The sequence below is a fragment of the Bufo gargarizans genome, chromosome 1 (genome assembly GCF_014858855.1).
Source record: "Bufo gargarizans isolate SCDJY-AF-19 chromosome 1, ASM1485885v1, whole genome shotgun sequence".
Classification (NCBI taxonomy): Eukaryota; Metazoa; Chordata; class Amphibia; order Anura; family Bufonidae; genus Bufo; species Bufo gargarizans.
The window spans coordinates 450,228,897-450,246,202 of NC_058080.1; the positions used below are offsets into that span (position 1 = coordinate 450,228,897).

Genomic DNA, 17,306 nt, shown 5'->3' on the forward strand with positions numbered 1-17,306 from the left:
TTACATACTTTTTCCACATGCACTGTGAATGTTTACATGGTGTATTCAATAAAAACATGGTAACATTTAATTATTTGTGTGTTATTAGTTTAAGCAGACTGTGATTGTCTATTGTTGTGACTTAGATGAAGATCAGATCACATTTTATGACCAATTTGTGCAGAAATCCATATCATTCCAAAGGGTTCACATACTTTTTCTTGCAACTGTACATATATATATATATATATATATATATATTGTAGGAAAGTGCAAGGGGCCATCATTGCCGGAAGATATGTGTCACCGAGGTTCCTGGCCTCGGTGAGGTAAGAGCCGGTAATTTTAAGTGTCAGCGACAGCTAGTGCTGACTGACAATATTGTTATCCTTCATTTCACAGTGAATCTGTGGAGTCTCTGTGGTTTGGGATCTGCATGATGTGTGCCGTACTAAAGGGCTGAGAGACGCATTGCTGGGAAGCAGGCCCTGAAGACTGTTGGGGACTGCTACTGCCAAAACCGCTGACAAGGTGAATGCTTTTTGTTCTGTGGACTTAACATGGTGTGAATGAACATCAAGACAACGAACTGTCATTTTTGTTTATGTGTGATGCACGATGCACTGTTTAAGTCGAAGACTTTGTTTTTGCCTCTACTGCGTCCGCTAATCTGCCTACATGAGGTGATGGTATCATGCAGATGAGCTTCCCTGAGATGGTTTCTGACAGTTTGTGCAGAAATTCTTTGGTTGCTGCAGCTGTCCGGGTGGCTGGTCTCAGACAATCATGGAGGTGAACATGCTGGAGGTCCTGGGCTGGCGTGGTTAACCATGGTCTGTGGATGTGAGGCCGTTTGGATATACTGCCAAATTCTCTGAAACGCCTTTGTAGACGGCTTATGGTAGAGAAATAAACATTCATTGCTTGGGCAACAGCTCTGGTAGACATTCCTGCAGTCAGCATTCCAATTGCATGCTCCCTCAAACGTTGCGACATCTGTGGCATTGTGCTGTGTGATCAAGCGACACATTTCAGAGTGGCTTTTATTGTGGGCAGTCTAAGGCACACCTGTGCAATATTCATGCTGTCTAATCAGCACCTTGATATGCCACACCTGTGAGGTGGGATGGATTATCTCGGCAAAGGAGAAGTGCTCACTAATACAGATTTAGACAGATTTGTGAACAATATTTGAGACTAATGAGTCTTTGTGTATGTTAGAAATGTTTCAGATCTTTGAGTTCAGCTCATACAAAATGGGAGCAAAACTAATAGTGTTGCGTTTATATTTTTGTCCCGTGTGTAATGAGAGGAATATTTGAAGTCTGTTTTGCTTGAGTCTGTTTCGGCGTACTTTATGCTACATTTATCAAATGTTGTTTGATAAATTTGTCTTATCCTTGAACCTAACAATTGTTTAAAAAAGCTAATCAACTTTTCCTTCTCCACCCTCCTACTGGTACTGGAGTGAGATTGTGACTTTTTTGTGACTTTTGAAAAAAAACCTCAGTGGTAAATCTAGAGTGAAACTCATTAACAAAGCTAACCATGCCCACTCTCCCACTCACATTTTAAAACTGGAGTGAGAAGTAAAAATGCAAAAAGGCGCTAGATTTCTTCTAAAATTAGCCCGAAAAGATACAAAACTTTGTGACTTTTAAAGCTTGAATTCTTGAGTAAAGCCATGATAAATTAGGGCCATTGGGTTATATCCACAGTTTGATCAGTTACAGTTACTATTTGTGCTTTTAAAGGATAACTGTCATATTATATATATTTTTGGAGTATTGGATTGTGGTGATTAATATCACCTTGGTGGCCCTACTTCAACTTTTCACGGTGTATTCAATTACCCCTTTTTTTTATTTTTTATTAAATCTTCCTCTTATTTTATTTTTCTTTCCGCGGAGCTACCGTCATCGCACCTCGTACCTAATATAGTCATTTCCAATTACCCCATATCCGCAGCCAAGCTGCTTTTTTCCCCACTGTTTGGGCAAGACTGTATTCATACAGTTTTACCCTGTTCATACACTCTGTCCATTCATGGAAATTGGGATATCTAGTGCAGCCCCCAGTGTTTAACTATTATTATTTTGGCCAGGGCAATGCCCCGAAGCCACAATAATTGCTCAGTTTTATTTTTATCTGTCTCTGGGAAAGTTCCCAGGATTGCATAATCAATGCGTGCTTCGTATTTCATGGGGGAGCTATTCTGCAATTTCTGGAATATTTTAATCCAGTAATCGTTTATACCCGGGCATTCCCACAGCAAATGTTTATGCTCTCCTCTGTCTTTGTTACATTTATAACAGTTCTGTTCTCTGTCATTATAAATAGTATGCAGTAGTGCTGGTGTGTAATAGAGACGGTGTATAATTTTCAAAATAATCCACGTATGAGCAGGGGAGACCATGGACCTTTTAATATTTTTTATAAACAATACTCCACGGAATGGGTTCCATATTCTGCAGATCTTTTTCCCATTTAGCTTCTGCTCTAAATGTGATCGATTTTGTGTATTTTAACTTTGCATAGATATGCGATATAGCGGAAGTGTTTAGTGTCATGTCGTGACAGAAATCTAGAAATGTGTTCCGTACGATATTTAAATAATTCTTATTTTCCGTGTAGTGTATAGCGTGTCGTAACTGTTCGTATCGAAATTTATCAATGAATCCTAGTGCGGTGTCGGGGAGGATTTCGTTTAGAGGCTTAATCTGTCCTGTATCAAAGACCTGTGCAATAAAATGTATCCCTTGTTTTTCCCAATATTCAACATCACCCAGTTGCCTAACTTGTGGTAAATGTGCGTTCCCCCACAAGGGGGTGTACTGAACCGCTTGGGATACTCCAGCCATACGTCTAACTTGTTCCCAAATGTACCCAAGCATTCTACTAAACGGGTTTATTATTATATTCTTCTCAATGGGACCCTTTTTACCCCTTAATTCCACAGTTTTTGTTCCCTGTACTGCCTACTTTTACCTGTGCTTAAAATTGGGTTGCTAGGCATGGTCCATCTATCTGTTGAAGGACGGAGGACGCAGAAGCACGCAGCCTGCAAGGTCACATTACTGACAGCCAGGGACTGTAAGTAAATGATTAAAGCCAGGTCCTCCCCAGCAGCTGATAACAGTGCCTGGGCTGTGTGCACTTCTCCCTGTCCATGCGCTTGGCAGACGCTCCCTCACTCAGCAGACTTGGAGAATGCAGAGTGGAAGCAGCACACAACAGGGAAGGGAGATCTGCCATCTGCTCAGTGTATAAATGACAGCAACATGTGGTAAGAGGACCCCTTTGTGCTGCAGGAGATTAACCCTTTAGGGGGGAGGACTCTGGTTACTGACACTTTTGGGGGGCTATTGTTACTGGCTAGTGAGGGCAGGTGGGATTAGCCTCAGGGTGAGGGCAGTGGCGGCCATCTTAACTGAATAGTGAAATTGCAGTTTTTTGCAGACTGGTTGCTAAGGGCTGAATCTTATTAAATATGGGGTAAGTCAGTCTAATAGTAACTGATTCTGGAATATCATGTTATTAGTAACTACATATATAAAAATTTAAATTAGGGTCTAAATGTTAAAGCACTTAGGTTTTAGATCACAATAGAAATAAAGTTTTATTTAGGTCACTTATTCGTTTTATACATATTAGTGATAGGTGGTAGAATGAGTATGTGTAGCCCTAGTGGATTCTTCTGTCAGTACTCTCTGATACAAATATTATTATGTTAGGTTTAAATTTTCTTTTATAATTTATGAATGACTAGATATTCTAAGCTTTTCCAGTTTTAATCATTGTGGGGTGCTACAATGCATTGGGAAAGTCTTCAAACCCTTTAACTTATGCTAAATTTGAAAAAAAAAATAAAGGTTTCCTCCATCAGTCTGCACTCAATACACCATAATGTTTGCAAATCTATTAACACCTTAAGGACCTTGCCATTTTTCACCTTAAAGGGATTCTGTCATCAGGATTTCACTTACTAAGCTGTTAACATGACCACATCAGTCTCCATGATTTATATTACAATATACTAGTATTACTTCCCTGTGTCTTGTAATTTGTCTATAAAATCACTTTTATTAATATGCAAATTGCCTAAATAAGAAGCCCAAGGGGCTGTCCCTCTGTCCGTTGGAGCCCAGCCACTCCCCTTCTCCTAGAGCCCAGTACCGCCCCACTGCTGTGGATAGACCTGTCAGCGCCCGCGCGGTGTCCTGGCATTGGCCTCAGAGCACATTGCACATGCGCTGACTGGTGTTTCCACGGCGCATGTGTGAGATTACGGCGCACCAGGAATATAACTTTTTAAGGACCAGTTCAGGTCTGAAGTCACTTTGTGAGGCTTACATAATAAAAACCACCCAAAAATGAGAACCATTTTAGAAACTACACCACTCAAGGTATTCAAAACTGATTTTACAAACTGTGTTAACTCTTTAGGTGTTGCACAAGAATTAATGGAAAATGGAGATAAGATTTCAGAATTTCACTTTTTTGGCATATTTTCCATTTTAATAAAAAAAATCTGCTAACAAAGCAAGGGTTAACAGCCAAACAAAACTCCATATTTATTATCCTGATTCTGTAGTTTACAGAAACACCCCATATGTAGTCGTAAACTGCTGTACGGGCACACGGCAGGGCTCGGAAGGAAAGGAACGCCATATGGTTTTTGCAAGGCAGATTTCACGGGGATAATTTTAAGCTGCCATGTCACACTGAAAATCCCCTGATGCACCCTTAGAGTAGAAACTCCAAAAAAAGACCCCATTTTGGAAACTACAGGATATGGTGGCAGTTTTGTTGATACTATTTTCGGGTACATATGAATTTTGGTTGTACTATATTACACTTTTTGTGAGGCAAGGTAACAAAAAAAAGCTGTTTTGGCACCGTTTTTATTTTTTGTTATTTATAGTGTTCATCTAACAGGCTGAATCATGAGGTATTTTTTATAGAGCAGGTTGTTATGGATATGACAATACCAAATATGACTACTTCTTTTGGTTGTTTGCTTCAGTTTTACATAACAAAGCATTTTTGAAAAAAAAAAAGTTATTTTTTTTTGTGTCTCCATATTCTGAAAGCTATCGTTTTTATACATTTTGGGCGACTGTCTTATGTAGGAGTTCATGTTTTTCAGTATGAGATGATGGTTTAATTGGTACTATTTTAGCGTGCATATGACTTTTTGATCGCTTGGCATTTTGTGATGTAAGGTGACAAAAAATTGCTTTTTTGACACAATTTTTTATTTTTGACAGTGTCCACCTGAGGGGTTAGGTGATGTGATATTTTTATACAGAAGGCTCTTATGGAAGCGGCAATACCTAATATGTATACTTTTTTTTTTTATTTAAGTTTTAAACAATAACAGCATTTTTTAAACAAAAAAATCATTTAGTGTCTCCATATTCTGAAAGCCATATATATATATTTTTTTGGGCAACTGTCTTAAGTAGGGTATCATTTTTTTCTGGATGAGATGATTGGCACTATTTTGGGGTGCATATGACTTTTTGATCGCTTGCTATTACACTTTTTGTGATGTAAGGTAACCGTTTTTTTGTTTGTTTTTTTACGGTGTTCACCTGAGGGGTTAGGTCATGTGATATTTTTATAGAGAAGGTTGTTACGAATACAGCGATACCTAATATACATACCTTTTTAAAATCTATTTAAGTTTTACACAATAACAGCATTTTTTAAACAAAAAAATCATGTTTTAAACTCTCCATAGTCTGAGAGCCATATTTTTTTTTTGTTTTTTGGGTGATTATCTTAGGTAGGGTATCAATTTTTGCGGGATGAGATGACGGCTTGATTGGAACTATTTTGCGGTGCATATTACTTTTTGATCACTTGCTATTACACGTTTTGTCATGTAAGGTAACAAAAAATGGCTTTTGACACTGTTTTTTTTAAATCTTTTTACGGTGTTCATCTGAGGGGTTAGCTCATGAGACATTTTTATAGATCAGGTTGTTACGGATGTGAAGATACCTTATATGTCAACTTTTTTTATTTATTTTTTACATTTAACACAATAAAAGCATTTTTGAAACAAAACAAAAAAATCATGCTTTTATGTCTCCATAGTCTGAGAGCTATAGTTTCTTTATTTTCAGGAGATTGTCTTGGCTCATTTTTTTAAGTATGAGATGACTGTTTGATTGGCACTATTTTCGGGTGTATATAACTATTTGATTGCTTTCTATTACACTTTCTGTGATATAAGGTGACAAGAAAATGGCTTTTGACACCTTTTTTTATTTTTTTTTGTACAGTATTCACCTGAGGGGTTAGGTCATGTGGGACTTTTATAGAGCAGGCTGTTACGGATGTGGCGATACCTAATATGTGTATTTTTTTTAATTTTATTTTTTACATTTAACACAATAAAAGCATTTTTGAAACAAAAAAAAATCATGCTTTAGTGTCTCCATAGTCTGAGAGCTATAGTTTTTAATTTTTTAGGAGATTGTCTTAAGTAGGGGCTAAATTTTTGCAGGATGAGGTGACGGTTAGATTGGTGCTATTTTGGGGGGCATATGCCTTTTTAATCGCTTGGTGTTGCACTTTTAGTGATGTAAGGTGACAAAAAAAATTGCTTTTTTAGCACAGTTTTTATTAAAAATTTTGACAGTGTTCATCTGAGGGGTTGGGTCATGTGATATTTTTATAGAGCTGGTCGATACGGATGCGGCGATACCTATTATATGTCTACTCTTTTTTTTTCCTTTTTTTTTACAATTTTTTTTTTATTTATTTAGAAAAAAGTACTTTTTTAACTTGAAACAAAAAATTTTTTTAAACTTAATTTTTTTTATTTTTTTTTCACTTTATTATTTTTCCACTCTGGGACTTCAACATTACAGGGTCTGATCCCTGTTTCAATGCAGCACAAGATACCTGTATGAACTGTTAGTGTCTTACACTAGTGTCTTACAACCATCGAGTCCCTGCCACAGCAGCGCTGGGATACGATGGATGAGGTGAGGGAGCGCAAACCTCCCATATGCCGCGGTCATGGAAGATGCTTGGAACAACCAGGACTCTTCCTTGAGCTGGCCGCCCCATCAAACTAATAGGGGGGGCTAATTGTCCTTCCAAAAGTAATTGGGGGGAAAAGGCAGTGGTAAAAGAGGTGACCATGAACCTGATGGTCACTCTAGCTGAACTCCAAAGGTCTTATAGGCTAATTGGAGAAACTTTAAAAAAAAAAAAACTATCACTACAACATTTCCCCTGGGCTTTACGGCACTATTCTGGGCATTATGGCACAGATGCGAGAAAGAAGCCTTTCCCCAGTCAAAGACACATGAAAGTTTACATAAAAGCCTAAAAGCTGGAGAAACAAGATTCTCTGCCTGATGAAACCAAGATTGAACTTTTTGGTCTCAATTTTATACACCATGTTTGGAGGAAGCCAGGCACAGGCCAATATCATCCCTACAGTGAAGAATGGTGGTGGTATCATCATGCTGTGGATGTGTTTTTTGAAGCTGGGACAGGGAGACTAGTCAGAGTTGCGGTAAAGCTGAAAGGTGCTAAGTACAGAGGTATTTTTAATGAGGGGGGTCATACTAATAAGGGGGTAGAAGGTGTAGATTGAGAGTAGGATATAGGAGGGGACAGTGGGTATTTTGTGGGGGCTGGGATAATTGAGGAAAGTAGGGAGATGACTGGGCAGAACTGAAAAACAAAGCTGGTGGTAATATGAACCTGTTACAAACCAACAATATTAACAATGGTACCTAAAAAATCCCAGATATTCACTTTCTGGGAACCGAATGTGAGAAATGTATAGTAACTTAAAAAATTTGAAGTCTAGCAAGTAAAATGGGGGAGTTGGAGTCTATGGTACTAGAGGAACACATAGATATAGTTGGTGAGGATGAGACATGCCTGGACTCTCATGAGTGGGCTGTTAATATTCAGGGTTTTATACTCTTTAGAAAATACAATGATGGTGAGGATGTTGGGGATGTTGAAACCCTATGGGTGGAATTACAAAGTGAAATACATTCTGAAAAAGTAATACTTGTTGAAATCTATAGACCCCCTAACATCATAGAGGAGATAGAAGTTCAGCTGTATAATCAAATAGTGCGGGCAGCACAGGGTGGTACAGTGGTCATAATGGGAGATTTTAACTTCCCAGACATTGACTTGGGTCATGGTTCTGTCTCAACTGCAAAGGGGAGAAGATTCTTCAACTTGCTGCAGGACCACTTTATAAGCCAGTTTGTGGAAGATCAAAGTAGGGTGATGTTTTGTTGGATCTGGTAATTTCTAACAATGCAGAGCTTGCTGGAAATGTTACTGTTCGTGAAACACTAGGTAATATGATCACAATATAATTTTATTTCCCCTGAACTTTAAAAAGCAAACTCTGGCTGGGAGAGAAAAAACACTGAATTTTAAAAAGGCCAATGAGAGCACCTACTGTCATATAATAATGGGGAGGATAAATGGGAGAGCTTTAAATCCATATTGGGTAATTACACTGCAAACTTTATTCCTGTAAATATAAACAGCTAAACTTAAACCCCCCATGGCTTACAGCTACTGTAAAAAGGGCAATAAATGACAAAAAAAAAAAGTGCATTTAAAAATACAAATCTGAGGGGTCAGCTGTAGCCTTTGAAATGTATAAAGAGTTTAATAAAATATGTAAAAAAGAGATAACATGTGCAAAAATATAATTGATAAAAACCAAGGTCAGAGCAGGTAAGTCTCCTAAGTGGAAAGGCAGAGTTACTCTGTATATACAAAGAAAGAGAAAGGAGCTGATATTGGTGGTGCCAAGGCTGTTAATACATCCATTAATATACTCAACTGGCTAATTGTAGATATGATCCAAACTTAGTTAAATAAGGTAAATATGAACAAGGCTCCGGGTCCAGATGAATTCTTAAAATTAAATTACATTAATGTTTATGAAAATATGTAGAAATATGTAAAATTTGTGTCCCCTCCCATCCCTTGGTTGAACTTGACTCATGTCTTTTTTTCAACCATATTAACTATGTAACTATGTAAAATCTGATCCACAGTGTTCAGGACTTCACACTGGGCCAAAGTTTTACCTTCTAACAAGAAAATGACCCGAAGCACAAAGACAAGACAACATATGAGTGGCTTAGGGACAACTTTCTGAATGTCCTTCAGTGGCTCAGCCAGAATCCTGACTTGAACCCAATTGAATATCTTTGAATATCTTTGGTAAGACCTGAAAATGGTTGTCTACTAAATGATTCCATTGATACCTGATAAAGCTTGAAAGGATCTGCAGAGAAGAATGGAAATAAATCCCCAAATCCAGATGTGCAAACTTTGTGGCATTATATTCAACTAAGTACTGAGTAAAGGGTCTGAATACTTATGTCAAGTCAAGGCAATATTTTAGTTTTTCCTTTTCAATAAATTAGCTAAGATTTCAAAGATTCTGTTTTATCATTATGGGGTATTAAGTGTAGAATGATGGGGAAAAACAAACTTTTTTAACACAAAACAGCAACATGTGAAAAAAGTGAAAGGGTTTGAAGAATTTCTGAATGCACTGTATGTAGCTTGAAAAGTGGCAAAACATTGAGACCTCCAGGGCATCAGGGATGGGATAGGGGGAACGAAACGGAATATTGAGTTCTTCTTCTGGTATCTTGGTTCTGGCTTTTGGACCGTGCTATGGTGTATGTGGGTGCTCAAGTGCTATATTGTAAGTAGCACAAGCATCTTATAATTATAGATGCATAGCCTCTCGCTATATAAAGCACCCTTATTCTACTTTTAGAATATTCTACTAGTACTGCTCAAAGAAACCACATGGTGAAACATGTAGCGGTCTGATAAGGACCTGCCTACTGTACTTTGTTTCAGGGTGCTCTTGATGTTAGTGGCAGATGCGGGATGCAAGGTATCCCTTGAAAATGGCAGGGCTCGTCTCTCCATCAGAGGTGAGGCTCAGATACCGACCCCCCTCCCTCCTTTTGCTTTGCTGGCTGCTCACAATGCTGCTGTTTTTCTGCTTATTTCTCCCACCACTCACTAACCAACTCTCTACAGACACACACACAGCTCCCAGTATAAAGAAGCTTGAAACCTTAGCACTCCTGGTAACAAAATCTAAAGGACGGGCTAATTAACTCCATATCCCCTATACACAGCCTTAGAAATGAAAAGTGCATAAGATTTAAATAATGGTAAAGGGGGGTAGTCACTGAAGATAAGGAAAAGTAAGAGTTCCTAAATAGTTTTTTTTAGCTCTGTATATACAAAAGAAGAGAAAGGAGCTGATATCTGTGGTGATATACTCAATTGGCTAACTGTAGATATGGTCCAAGAGAAGTTAAATAGGGTAAATGTGAACAAAACTCTGGATCCATATGAATTGCACCCAAGAGTGCTTAAAGAGCTCTGTTTAGTCATTGCTGTGACTCTTTTATTTATAATTTTTAAGGATTCTCTAGGGACTGGTACAGTACCAAGTGATTGGCGCAAGGCAAACGTGGTGCCCATATTCAAAAAAGGATCAAGGTCCTCCACAGGTAATTATAGACCAGTTAATTTAACTTCTGTTGTGGGAAAAATGTTTAAAGGAATCTTAAGGGATTATATACAGGAGTATGTGACTGTAAATAATATTATACGTGATAACCAACATGGGTTTACCAAGGACAGAAGTTGTTAGACTAACCTGATTTCTTTTTATGAGGAGGTGAGTAGTAGCCTGGTCAGAGGGGCGGCTGTGGATGTAGTGTTCTGGATTTTGCAAAGGCTTTTGATACTGTCCCTCATAGACGCTTAATAAGTAAGATCTATTGGCTTGGAAAGTATAGTTTGTAATTGGATTGAAAATTGGCTGAAGGACCGTGTCCAGAGAGTTTTGGTCAATGACTCCTATTCAGATTGGTCCCAGGTTATAAGTGGTGTACCTCAAGGGCCCTTTATTATTTAATTTATTTATTAATGATATTGAGGACGGGATTAATAGCACCATTTCTATTTTTGCTGATGATACTAAGCTGTGTAGAACTGTACGGTCTATGGAAGATGTCCACAAACTAAAAGCTGACTTAAACACGCTAAGTGATTGCGCATCAACTTGGTAAATGAGGTACAATGTTGACAAATGTAAAGTTATGCATCTTGGTAGTAATAATTTCTGTGCTTCATATGTCCTAGGTGATGTATCACTGGAAGAGTCACTTATAAAGAAGAATTTGGGTGTCCTTGTGGATGGTACATTAAATTACAGCACACAATGTCAATCAGCTGCTTCTAAGGCCACCAGGATATTGTCATGCATTAAACAAGGCATGGACTCGAGGGGCAGGGATGTAATGTTACCACTTTACAAAGCGCTCCTGCAGCCTCATCTGGAATACGTAGTCCAGTTCTGGCACCAGTGCATAGAAAGGATGCACTGCAGCTGGAAAAAGTACAGAGGAGAGCGACTAAAATGATAAGGGGCATGCTGGATCTTAGTTGAAGAAAGATTAAAATAATTGAATTAATTTAGTCTTGAGAAGAGACGTCTAAGGGGGGGACATGATTAACCTATACAAGTATATAAATGGGCTATACAAAAAATATGGCGAAAAGCTGTTCCATGTAAAATGTGCTCAAAAGACTAAGGGGCACTGCCTCTGAGTCTGTGGAATAGACTTCCTCAGGACGTGGTCACAGCAGGAACAGTTTCAAAAAGTGTTTAGACAAATTCTTAAAAGTAAAAAACATAAATGCTTATGAAAACGTGTATAAATCTGAGTCTCGCTTCCTTCTCCACCTATCCCTTGGTTGAACATGATGGATGTTTGTCTTTTTTCAACCGTATTAACTATGTAACCATGTCACTATGTAACAGTGTTACAAAACTCTTTTGTATTGACCACTAGGTCAATGCATTTGTGCCTTCTTTGCCTGTCTCCCAGCCTATTCGAGTTGATGCTAGAGCTATTTGATTGGAGCTTTGCTCATTTATCTCTATTCTCTGTGCTTCTCCGTTACTGAATGCAGGGGAAAAAGAGAAGCGAACTGTGCTTACCGTTTGTCCCATGTCCTTGTATACCTACTGTCAGTGGTTAGCATTGGAAGCCCCGTTCGCTTGTCTCTTACCTGTTAATTATGCATGGACCAGAGAGGAGGACAGGGGTTCCAGCACTTAGTGCTGATGGTGGGTATATAGGGACATAGTAAACAGCTTCAGCACTGGAAATTCTGATCTGCTCTCTCCCCCTTTTACTCTGTAAGAAGTACAGGGAAGAGATTAGCACTGGCAGTAAATCAGAAGGCAAATACAGGAGGCAGGAGCTGGGGTAGCAAGTTGAGGTAGGCTGGAGGAAGAAGGCTGTCCACATAATCATCGTTAGCACTCAGTAGAACGATGAAGAGAAATACCTTTCCCTTAATAAGTATATTACAAAAATGTTTGACAACTTGACGACCTTGCCCCTACACTATATTAACGATGACAGTTACACTTAAAAAAAAAATACATATTTACAAATAATATGTAGTACTAGCTCAGACATTTTCACAAGTGTTAGGCCTCATGCACACGGCCGCTATTTTGGTCCGCATCCGAGCCGCCATTTTGGCGGCTCGGATGCGGACCCATTCACTTCAATGGGGCCGCAAAAGATGCAGACAGCACTCCGTGTGCTGTCCGCATCCGTTGCTCAGTTCTGTGGCCCCGCAAAAAAAAAATACAACATGTCCTATTCTTTTCCGCACTTTGCGGACAAGAATAGGCAGTTATATGCAAAGGCTGTCCGTGCCCTTCTGCCAATTTTGGAACGTGCACGGACACCATCCGTGTTTTGCGGATCCACGATTTGCAGACCGCAAAACACACCAAGGTCGTGTGCATGCGGCCTTAGGCCGAATGCACACGGCCGTGTTCCGCGGCCGAGAGTGGTCCGTGATATGCCGGGCTGGATTCCTGTTTAGAGCAGGAGCGCACGGCGTCATTGGTTGCTTTGACGCCGTGTGCTTCATGTCGCCGCTGCACTACAGTAATACACTATACGAGTGTATTAGTGTAGTGCAGCGGCGGCATGAAGTGCACGGCGTCATAACAACCAATCTTGCTGTGCGCTCCTGCTCTGAACAGGAACCCAGCCCGGCATACCACGGACCGCTCTCGGCCGCGGAACACGGCCGTGTGCATTCGACCTTTAATAGGAGAAAAAACTGTATCACCATTTATAAACCCAGCATTTATAAAAAACAAACAAAAAAACAACTATGTTCAGCCTGGATGTCCAAATCTAAGTCATTATAATCAAGTTTAATGTATTCTAGTGTAGATTCCTTTAGGTTGCATGGTACAGTCACTATCACTTTTAATTACAGTTTAGTAAATCCTTTCACATTATTCGGGTTAATTTAATTCATCTTCTTGAGTTCAAGAGTATTTGAATTTAAAGAGAATTTTTTCTTTTAATATTCTATTAAATAGGTTATGTTTCTGTACCCAACAGGCCTTTCAGTGCAGAGTTGCATGTTTAATATTTTTAAAGCAGGTCTTTAAATTGAATACTTGGAAGGCTTAACACATTTGTGATGGCTTTTATGCGTCTACTGTGACTGGATAAAACAGTGGAGTGAATTATTCAAGCAATGTTCAAATTTACAGATAATTTGCTATGCAAACATTCCTCCATAGAGCCAGTGCATTTGCTATGCTTCAGAGAGCAATTTGTTTCTAAGGATGATGACCTCAGACTAAGTAATCACAAAGACTTTGAAACAAGACTTTCAATACTTAAAAGTATTTGATATTATAAAAAGATATTGTAAGGAATAAGAACCGCCTTATTCCTAGTTATTATAATGTTTGCTGTGATAAATGTTGTATGGTTATGTATTGTAGTGTAACGTGTTCTGGTGTGATTCACATATATATATTCAGTATGTATTTATGTACTTGTGTTGCCAGGCCAGCAGCCATTGATGAATTGGTTTAAAGCTACATATAGGCCGAGATGTCTGCCTCATACCTGGGAAAACAGCATCCTGCTCCCCGAGGGGTAGTTAGCACAGAGATGCTAACGAGGATGGGCCCGTTTGCTAGTCACACTCAGGACAGGGGACAGCAGACTCTCCGGCTCCTTGTGTCAGCATGGGGGCTTCCTAACCAGAGCATGAACCATAATCCGTAATCCTTCATAACTTGTTAAGGAGGAATTGGATGTCCCCAATATCTAGCTTATCATATCTGGTATGATGGGGGCATCGCATAGACACCAGACATGGCATATCAATTTGCCTTCATCTTCTTAAAATAGGGATTTCATCTTCCGAGCATCCTGGACGTGTAGCGTTTGATATGCTAGGACTCGGAACGATGAGATATGAATTATTGTCATGGTCTTACCTTCTTGCTGTTCTCCTTCGTTTGACATGTGCTGGCGGCCATCTTGGTTTCTGGGTTTCTTGTAGCCTCCCACCCTGCGGCTTCTCCTTCCCACTGGGAGGAGCTGGATGCCTAGCTCATATATATAGGAGGTCTGTGGCTTCAGTTCCTTGCTTGGTCCTCCTGTGTTCACATGCTTCTAAGACTGCTGCTGCTTCTGGTTCCTGATCCTGGCTTCATCTGACTACCCTGCTGGTTCCTGATCCAGGCTTCGTCTGACTACCCTGCTGGTTCCTGATCCAGGCTTCGTCTGACTACCCTTCTGGTTCCTGACCTCTGGCTTCGCAAGACCCTGCTTCGGTTTAGCCATCCGTTTGGACTTTTGCCTTACAGCTTGATTTTCAATAAAGCCTTCTTATTTCCACTTATCTCTTGTTGTACGTCTGGTTCATGGTTCCATGACAATTATGAAGAAGGGCTGGGGTCTATATCTTCACCAGAGCAACTGGGAAACTATCTTTTTGATATTTTCATACCTGTTCCCTAGTTGGCCAGGGGGCCGGCTACATGGGTAATGTAGCTTGGCCCAGAGGGGCTGAGCCAGAGGTGGGAGTGAAAGTCCTCTTCAGGCGTGCCCCTGGAGGAAAGGCATAAAAATTCAATCCCTGGATATTTGGTGTCACATAGTGGGAGATCCAATCAAATTTGTTTGTGCACCATTACTCTGCCCAGATCTCCTGGGAGGAAAGGACTTTTACCACACAAATGTTAAGTATTAGAACTGTAATTGTTTTCTCCTTTTTATTTTACAATTGTTTTCCATTTATGTATGTCTCTTGTTAATCATTTTTTGTAACCAACTACTGTCTATTTTGTATACATTAAACCTAAAAGTTTCATGATTTGACTTGTAACCTTAAGAACCTGTTAGCTACACGAAGAATGTGTGTGCAGTCTGAGGTTGTATGTTTTTCCGTGAGGCTTGCTATCGTGTGGGTGTCTGCTTGCGAGTGGAACACTCAGGGGTGTCCTGTCGACCTTATAACTGATGGGTGGTGGCAGTAAAAGTTTTGTGTTAGCGCGTGGGTGTGCTTGAAGGCTTCAGGTGGCGAATTATGCTCAAGTTACGGCCCGGCATAGGGCGTAACAGTGTGTGAGGGTGTGAGGTGAATCGGCCTGAACGGCTTGGGCAACCCTTGTCACATGATGCGGTGGGCCGGTCTGGTCCCCGGTATGTGACAGATATCTACCTAAATTCCTACCTAGTGTTTGGTTGAAATGTGTTTGCTATGATTTGGATAAAGAAAAACAAAAAAACATCACGTTTTAAATGTAATTTTTTTGTTTAAATTATCTATCTATCTATCTATCTATCACTTTGCAATTGATTGCAACTCATCTGACCCCTCTTCATAGCAATCTAGAGATAATGCAAATTTCCAACATAAAACTGAAGCAGCAAACTTTGCAAAAACCAAAATCTGTGTCAGTCTGTAAACTTTTGCCCATGACTGTAGATTCATGCCATGCAACCCTGCATGGCATCCCTCCTCCTGTGCAAATCTCCATCACAAGAAAAAGGTGTTTCACATATTTAGCGCCTTATGACTTAGAAGATTTGGGTGAGGAGTTAAATACAGGGCTTTGTGGCTGGCTGTATTTTGATGCCACTGCTATTGGGCACTGAGTATGGCACTGGCATGACTGTAGTGTGTAGGGCACTGTAGTTACTACTTTTAAAGGACACATGGGACATTGTATATGACACTGTTTTAAGGGCACTTTGGGCACTGTAATGGGTATAGGCACCGTGAACTGCACTGCTTCATATTACTATGGGCACTATGGGTGGCAATATATTGAGGAACTGTGAATAGCAGTGTGGGAACTATGTTGTGCCATCTTAAATTAGCTTGAAGCATGAAGAAATTGGCAGAATAGGGCAAATTTACGAATGTGATTGCCATAAAATGAGTTACAATTGTAGCAAATTAATGCATACCAAGTTTTAAACCTGTTTACAAAGAAAATGCCCCAAAAAGAATAATCCACTGCATCTTCCCTACTTGAAAAGGGGCCATGGATTAATGGAAAGGGGGCTTGATTTAACATAAAGTGGGCATGGCTGAAGAGGCACGAATATGTGTTAAAACTGCACTACATTGTTGATATAAAACAAAGCCAACCAATAGATTGCATAAAGTTCAACAGACTTCATTCACCATATTTATCATACAGAGCGAGCCACTGGCACATTTTCAGAGTGCTCTTCTAAATTTACATTGGCTACATTTTAAACATACATGAACATATTTTCTAAATGAATAAATACTACTTTTTCTTTTAAATGTGCTTTGTCATTTTCATCATTCACATGGTACAATTCAGAAGTAGTAATCTTACCCATCAAAGCCATAGGCAAGACTACAACTGTTCCACCTAATATTGCTCCATTACTTCGTTTATGTTCCAGGACCAGATGCATTTCCATTACCTTCTCCCATTTGATTAGCTCTCTACATACTTGTACGGCACCTGTTTTCTGGAAATTTCTTTCTCATGTCCCCAGGAAGTCTATTACTTTTTAAATTCCTCCTACAAATAAATCTCTTCAGATGGTGATCACACTTTTCGTATATGCCGTATGTAATATAGAAAGTATGTTGTGAGGTGTGGTATACTCATCAGCGTTCCTTACTGAATTCACATGAGAAAAACTAGACATGTGCTCACATTACTCAAGCAGAAATAGGACGGTTTTATGGCAAAGATGCATAATGTAATACATGCAGTATCTTATTGAGTCCACATGAGAGAAATAGAGGTGGTGATGAATAGAACCCATATGCTTTTTACTGATACTTCACAATCAACTGAGACCAGAACATTCACCAAATGTTTAATATTAACACTAAATATAATGTGTATCCACAAGGTGTCTTATATATAACTGAATCTC

At 39.4% G+C, this 17,306-nt stretch overlaps 1 long non-coding RNA gene across 1 annotated transcript; it reads left to right on the forward strand.

Moving 5' to 3' along the window:
- Positions 1 to 378: 378 nt before the first annotated feature.
- Positions 379 to 11,510, forward strand: LOC122932588. The gene is made up of 3 exons (XR_006388317.1): positions 379 to 510; positions 10,448 to 10,535; positions 11,173 to 11,510. It is a non-coding gene; the product is annotated as an uncharacterized LOC122932588 (long non-coding RNA).
- The last annotated feature ends 5,796 nt before the right edge of the window (positions 11,511 to 17,306 follow it).